The 5,400-nt window shown below is 50.1% G+C and overlaps 1 pseudogene; it reads right to left on the bottom strand.

The window, feature by feature from the left end:
• Positions 1-3,165: 3,165 nt before the first annotated feature.
• LOC114689512 lies at positions 3,166-4,768 on the bottom strand (annotated as a pseudogene).
• Between the last annotated feature and the right edge of the window lie 632 nt (positions 4,769-5,400).

The raw sequence follows: 5,400 nt of genomic DNA, 5'->3' as shown, positions 1-5,400 counted from the left end.
AGGTACTCAGCCAGAGCCCACAGTCAATAACCCGAGCTTCTGCTGTGGAGAGAGTCAGCTCTGCTGCACTTGATGGGCGAGCTGTGTTTTATCCTCACATGCCACTGCACATTGCAGAAGCAGAGAAAATTCAGTGACATTGACCATTTCCCACCATGTGCTCACCAGCAGGCAAAGAAAGCCAGATGTTCCACATCCTTCAGTGGATTTTACCACAGGGGAGGGGTATGGGCTTCTGAAGTCCCAAGGAAGAGATCAGCTTCTAAGGGGCTTTGCCTCTGCCCTTGTCCCGTAGGGAGTCTGTGTGCGATGGCTTGGTCATCTCTTTTCCCTGGAGCTGTTGAGTCCTGGGGGTGTATTTGGTTATTGTGTGGAACGTTTATTTTTGTTGCAAAGTACGTGTACTCTCGGCCGAGCTTTGCAACCCTTACATGCAGTTTTCTGGATAAAGAGTCAGGCCCCCAGATGACTACTAGGCTTTCTGTTGGTCAGACACACAACCTTAAACACTGCTGTCTGTCTGTCTGGGCCTGACAGCAGGAGGCTATAGATAACACAGAGTGGAACAGCTGAGCAGCAGAAACCTGGAGGGACCTGTGGGGTCTGGCTGGCAGTTAGCTTCCTTGGCTCTCTACTGATTAGGCCAAATAGGCTTCAAGGAAAAGAAAAATGTGCCCTCAGTGACCCACACTGTAGCTTGGGGCTGTTTTACTGTCCTGGTCCCTGCCCCTCAAGTTTCCTCAGGCCATGCTCCCCACCCTCCACAGCACCGTCCAGCCCCTGGCCGCTCTGGGGTGCTTTGTAAAGCTCCTCTTAGGAGGGCAGGTGGATGACTTCAGGCAGAGGCTAGCCTCTAAGCTTAGTGTCTCCTGCAATTACCACTCAGGCTCTGAGAAGCCCAGTCTTCCCTTTCAGCTCCAGGGCAGAGTGGAAATCCCGATGAAGGAAGGGCAAACCCTGAAGGCGTCACTGCCTTTGGTCACGTGCTCAGATGGCTGCTCCCTGGTTGGGTGGAAATGCTGCTCAGAGCTTGGGGAGCCAGTGTCCCGAGGCTGGCTGATTTGAGTGGTGATGACAGCCAGCTTCCTGCATGCCTCAGGACCCATGGAACAAACTGTGTCAGAAGCAGGGTCCTCTAGCCTAGGGACTGGACACGGCTCCCCCAGCTTACTCTCTGGAAGGAGGAAAAGGCACCTCCATTGAGGGATTGCCCCTCTCGGGTTAGCTTGTGGTCATGTCTGTGGGGCATTTCTTGATTGCTAATTGATGTAGAGGGCCTGGTCTATGGTACCATCGCTAGACAGGTGGGCTTGGGCTGTATAAGAAAGGTAGCAAGCAGCATTCCTCCATGCTCTTGGTCTCAGTTCCCGCCTTCAGGTTCCCGCCTTGGCTTTTCTCTATAATGGACTAAGATCAGGAAGTCTAAGCCAAATTAACCCTTTCCAAGTTATTTTTGGCCACCGTGTCTATTTATTTGTCTATTACAGCAGCATAGAGCAAACCAGGGCACCTAAGAATAGGATGCTGATGGTTCTGGGCACTTCTGGAAGAGTCTTCACTGTCCCACGTGGTTTGGTGACTGGGCACACCGACCACCTCAGCTGTGAGCTAGAGAGGAAGCTGAGGGCTCCTGAATCACAGGGCTGGAGCTGGTGGCTGATGCCTTACTCCCTGCCCGATTCGTCCCAGTGGAGAGGCAAGCAGATGCGCTCGGGGGAGCAGAACGAGTGGGCAAGGGGCCCACAGCCATGGCCTACTGAGTCCTTGCTCTAGGCAGGCTAACTTCTTTGACTTGGACTTGACTCTCTCAGTCTTCCCAGGAGCCTTGAGTGTGGGTTCACCTGATCATCAAAGAGGAAAGCGGTCGAGGCAGGGAGGAACTCATCTGAGTCCCACAGACGTGCTTAGTGGTCTATCCCAGGGTGTCGGCCTCCAGAATCTGTCAGTGTAACCCCAGAAGGTGAGTACAAGTATGTGTCCAGCTGAGTGAATGAGTAAACCATAAAGCCAAGCAAACAAAAAGGCAGACAGGCCTTTCCTTTGCCCTGGCGTGGGCCAGGTGCCTGGTAGGAATCTCTGTGCCCAGATGGGCAGTTGCAAGCTCTCATGTCATCTCTGAGGAATGAAGGCTAATAACTCAGTGCCGGACTTCACCAGTGAGTGGGGTTAGCCAGTCCCCAGACCCACGGCACAGGGAGGCCAGGCCAGAACAGCCTGCAGCACAGTGCCTGGGCAGTGTCTTCCCCCAGTTCATGATGAATTGCTTATCCCACTTAATACCTTGTAGTCACAGGGCTGGAGGGACCGCAGTGAGAAGGCACATCAAGATTTTAATATGGCATTGTCCCAGTCATAGACGACCACCCTAGAGTACTACAGAGTCATGAGCAGGAAGGCCCCTGAGTCCACAGAGGTGTCCAGTGTGGTGGTCAAGGGCAGGCCTTGGGCGACAGGAAAGAGTGAGTTCATTTCTCCATCAACTCCATGGTCTCTTACTGTCTCCAGCTGCAGATGGGCTCATAATAACAGCCCATGGACGTGCCGTGAGGAATGGATGCTTGTGGGGTACTTAGAACAGTCCCTGGCACAGAGTAAGTGTTGTGTGGGTGTTCGTGGAATGCAAACACTGAGTGTCACTGAAAGATGCTTTTAAGTAATTCTAGGTGAGAACTGTGGGCTGCAAAATTATATACATTGTGCTTCTAATTTTATGTGCACACATGCATTTATATACACGCAAATGACTGTCTCTGTTGTAAAAAGGGGATGGTTTTGATTTCTGTATAACATTCTATATTTTCTCTATTATCTACAATAAGCATGGATTACTTTAAATTAAAAATGACATTTAAAAACAAAGTATTTTTCTATGCCAGACTCCAGTCCCATCCCTGTTACAAGATCAATTCTAAATGCAAACGTTCCTAATTAAAGGCAAGTAATAACCCATGGTGGTCAGGGGAAATCACTGCACCGGAAACTGGGTCCTAAGGCTCTGATTTCCCACCTTGTTAGGCTGGCAAGACTTCCGGAAACCCAGCAGGCTCAAGAAATCAGGGGACTGTCAGCTGCCAGTTAATACCCTGCACAATCACTGCACGGTGCTCGCCAGGCTGGGGATTTCTCTTGCTCAGCCTGTTCTCCCCAGCCACCAAGTGATCAAGTTCATGTGGCAGATGTCTGTAAGCTGCTCAGTCCATCTAGCATTCGTTCACAGTGGATGATGGAGGGACCCGACTCACCATGCTCCTTCTTGCTGATTTACATCTGCTGGAAGGTGGACAGGGAGGCCAGGATGGAGCCACCGATCCAGATGGGTACTCACCCTCTTGATCTTCACTGTGCTGGGATATGATCTCTCTTCCTGTCCGCAATGCCTGGGTACATGCTGGTGCCACAGACAGCACTGTGTTGGCATACAGGTCCTTGCAGATATCCGCATAACACTTCACGATGGGGTCGAAGGCAGTCTTAGGGATGCCCAGGAACGAGGGCTGGAAGAGCACCTCTGGACACTGGAACCACTGATTGCTGATGGTGATCACTTACCCATCTTCTTCAAAGAGGATGAGGATGCAACAGTAGCCATTTCTTGCTCAGAACCCAGGACAACATAGCATAGCTTCTCCTAATATCCCTCACAAACTTTTACTCAGCCATGATGGTGACATTGTAGCCCTGCTCAGTAGGATCATCATGATATGGTCTTTCAGGACCTGGCTAGCCAGGTCCAAATGGAAGATGGCATGGAAAAGGGCATAGCCTTCATAGATGGGCACTGTATATATGTCCTGGTCACCAGAGTCCATGACAATACCAGTGGTGCATCCAGAGACATACAGGGACAGTGCCACCTGAATGGCCACGTACATGGCTGGGGTGTTGAAGGTTTCAGACATTATCTACATCATCATCTCTCTGTTAGCCTTGTGACTCTGGGGGCCTCAGTCAGAAGCACCAGGTGACCCTCAGGGGCTGTGTGAAGTTTGTTGTAGAAGGGATGGTGCCAGATTGTGGTGGTATTGTGTTCCCCAAAGTATTGTGAACCCTAATAAACTTATCTGGGGTCAGAGACAGAATAGCCACAATATTAAACATAGAGGATAGGCAGTGGTAGCACACGCCTTTAATCCTAGCATTCCAGAGGCAGAAATCCATGTGTTCAAGGATACAGCCAAGCATGGTGACACACGCCTTTAATCCCAGAAAGCAAGCCTTTAATCCCAGGGAGTGGTGGTAGAAAGCAGAAAGGTATATAAGGTGTGAGGACCAGAAACTAGAAGCATTTGGCTGGTTAAGCTTTCAGGCTTCTAGCAGCACAGTTCAGCTGAGAGCCATTCGGATATGAGGACACAGAGGCTTCCAGTCTGAGGAAACAAGAGCAGCTGAGAAGTTTGCCAGGTGAAATTAGCTGTGGCTTGTTCTGCATCTGATCTACCAGCATTCACCCCAATAACTGGCCTCAGGTTTGATTTTATTAATAAGACCATCTAAGATTTCTCCTACACCAGATCTTTTCCATGTTGTCGCAGTTGGTGACAGTGCCATGCTTGCTAGGATACTTCAGGGTTGGAACATCCTTCTTGCTCTGGGTCTCACCACCTACATACACAGATGTCCTTCTGGCTCATGCCCACCATGACACCCTGGTGTCGGGGGACCCAAAAATGGAGGGGGACATGGCACTGGAAGCTTTGCCGCCTGCAAGGTCTGCTTCGCACATGTCAGAGTCATTGTCAGTGATGAGCATGGCAGCTTCTTCTTCCATTTGAAATGACACACAGTGCAGACTGGTGGCAGAGAGAGGCCAAGTTTTCTCTGCAGAGCACTCTGAGGACAGTCTCAGCCCTAGAGGAAAGAATGACATCTGGCCATTTAGTCAGGGCAGACAGGCTCGAAACTCTTTGGGCCGGATTTGCATAGACACGCAACCCAGGCGCGTCCAGGCCTGCCTCTGGACAGGGACCCGGGTATTTGCGCAGACTTGTGTTCTAGCAGTCTTGTTTTCTTCCCAGTAAATGCCCATCGTTATGGAGCGGGAGTAAGAGTTATTGTCTATCTGGGCAAAGCAGGGCAGTGTGTTAATCAGGATTCAACTCAACATTAATTTGAGACCCTCTCACTGTTTGCTAGAGTCTGACTCCGGTTTTTTAATTTTTATTTTTGATATTTGAGAAGGATTTATCTTCAGACAAAACATCAGATTTTTTAATCCTCTAAATAGGCGATTCCAGTGTACACGTGTAGATTTCTTCGAGGGGAAGAAACAGCCTGCTGTGTTTCATGCTAGTTTCATCACTGCCCCGGAGCCAGCACCACTGTCAAGGTTGTTTAACATGTAAGAAACCCAGGCTCGAAGTGAAGTGCCTTGCCAGGGCCCCTATCTAATGAATGGCAGAT

This window comes from Peromyscus leucopus, chromosome 5 (genome assembly GCF_004664715.2).
Source record: "Peromyscus leucopus breed LL Stock chromosome 5, UCI_PerLeu_2.1, whole genome shotgun sequence".
Lineage (NCBI taxonomy): Eukaryota > Metazoa > Chordata > Mammalia > Rodentia > Cricetidae > Peromyscus > Peromyscus leucopus.
Note: the sequence above shows the minus strand (reverse complement) of the source record. Positions and strands in the feature narration are given on the sequence as shown.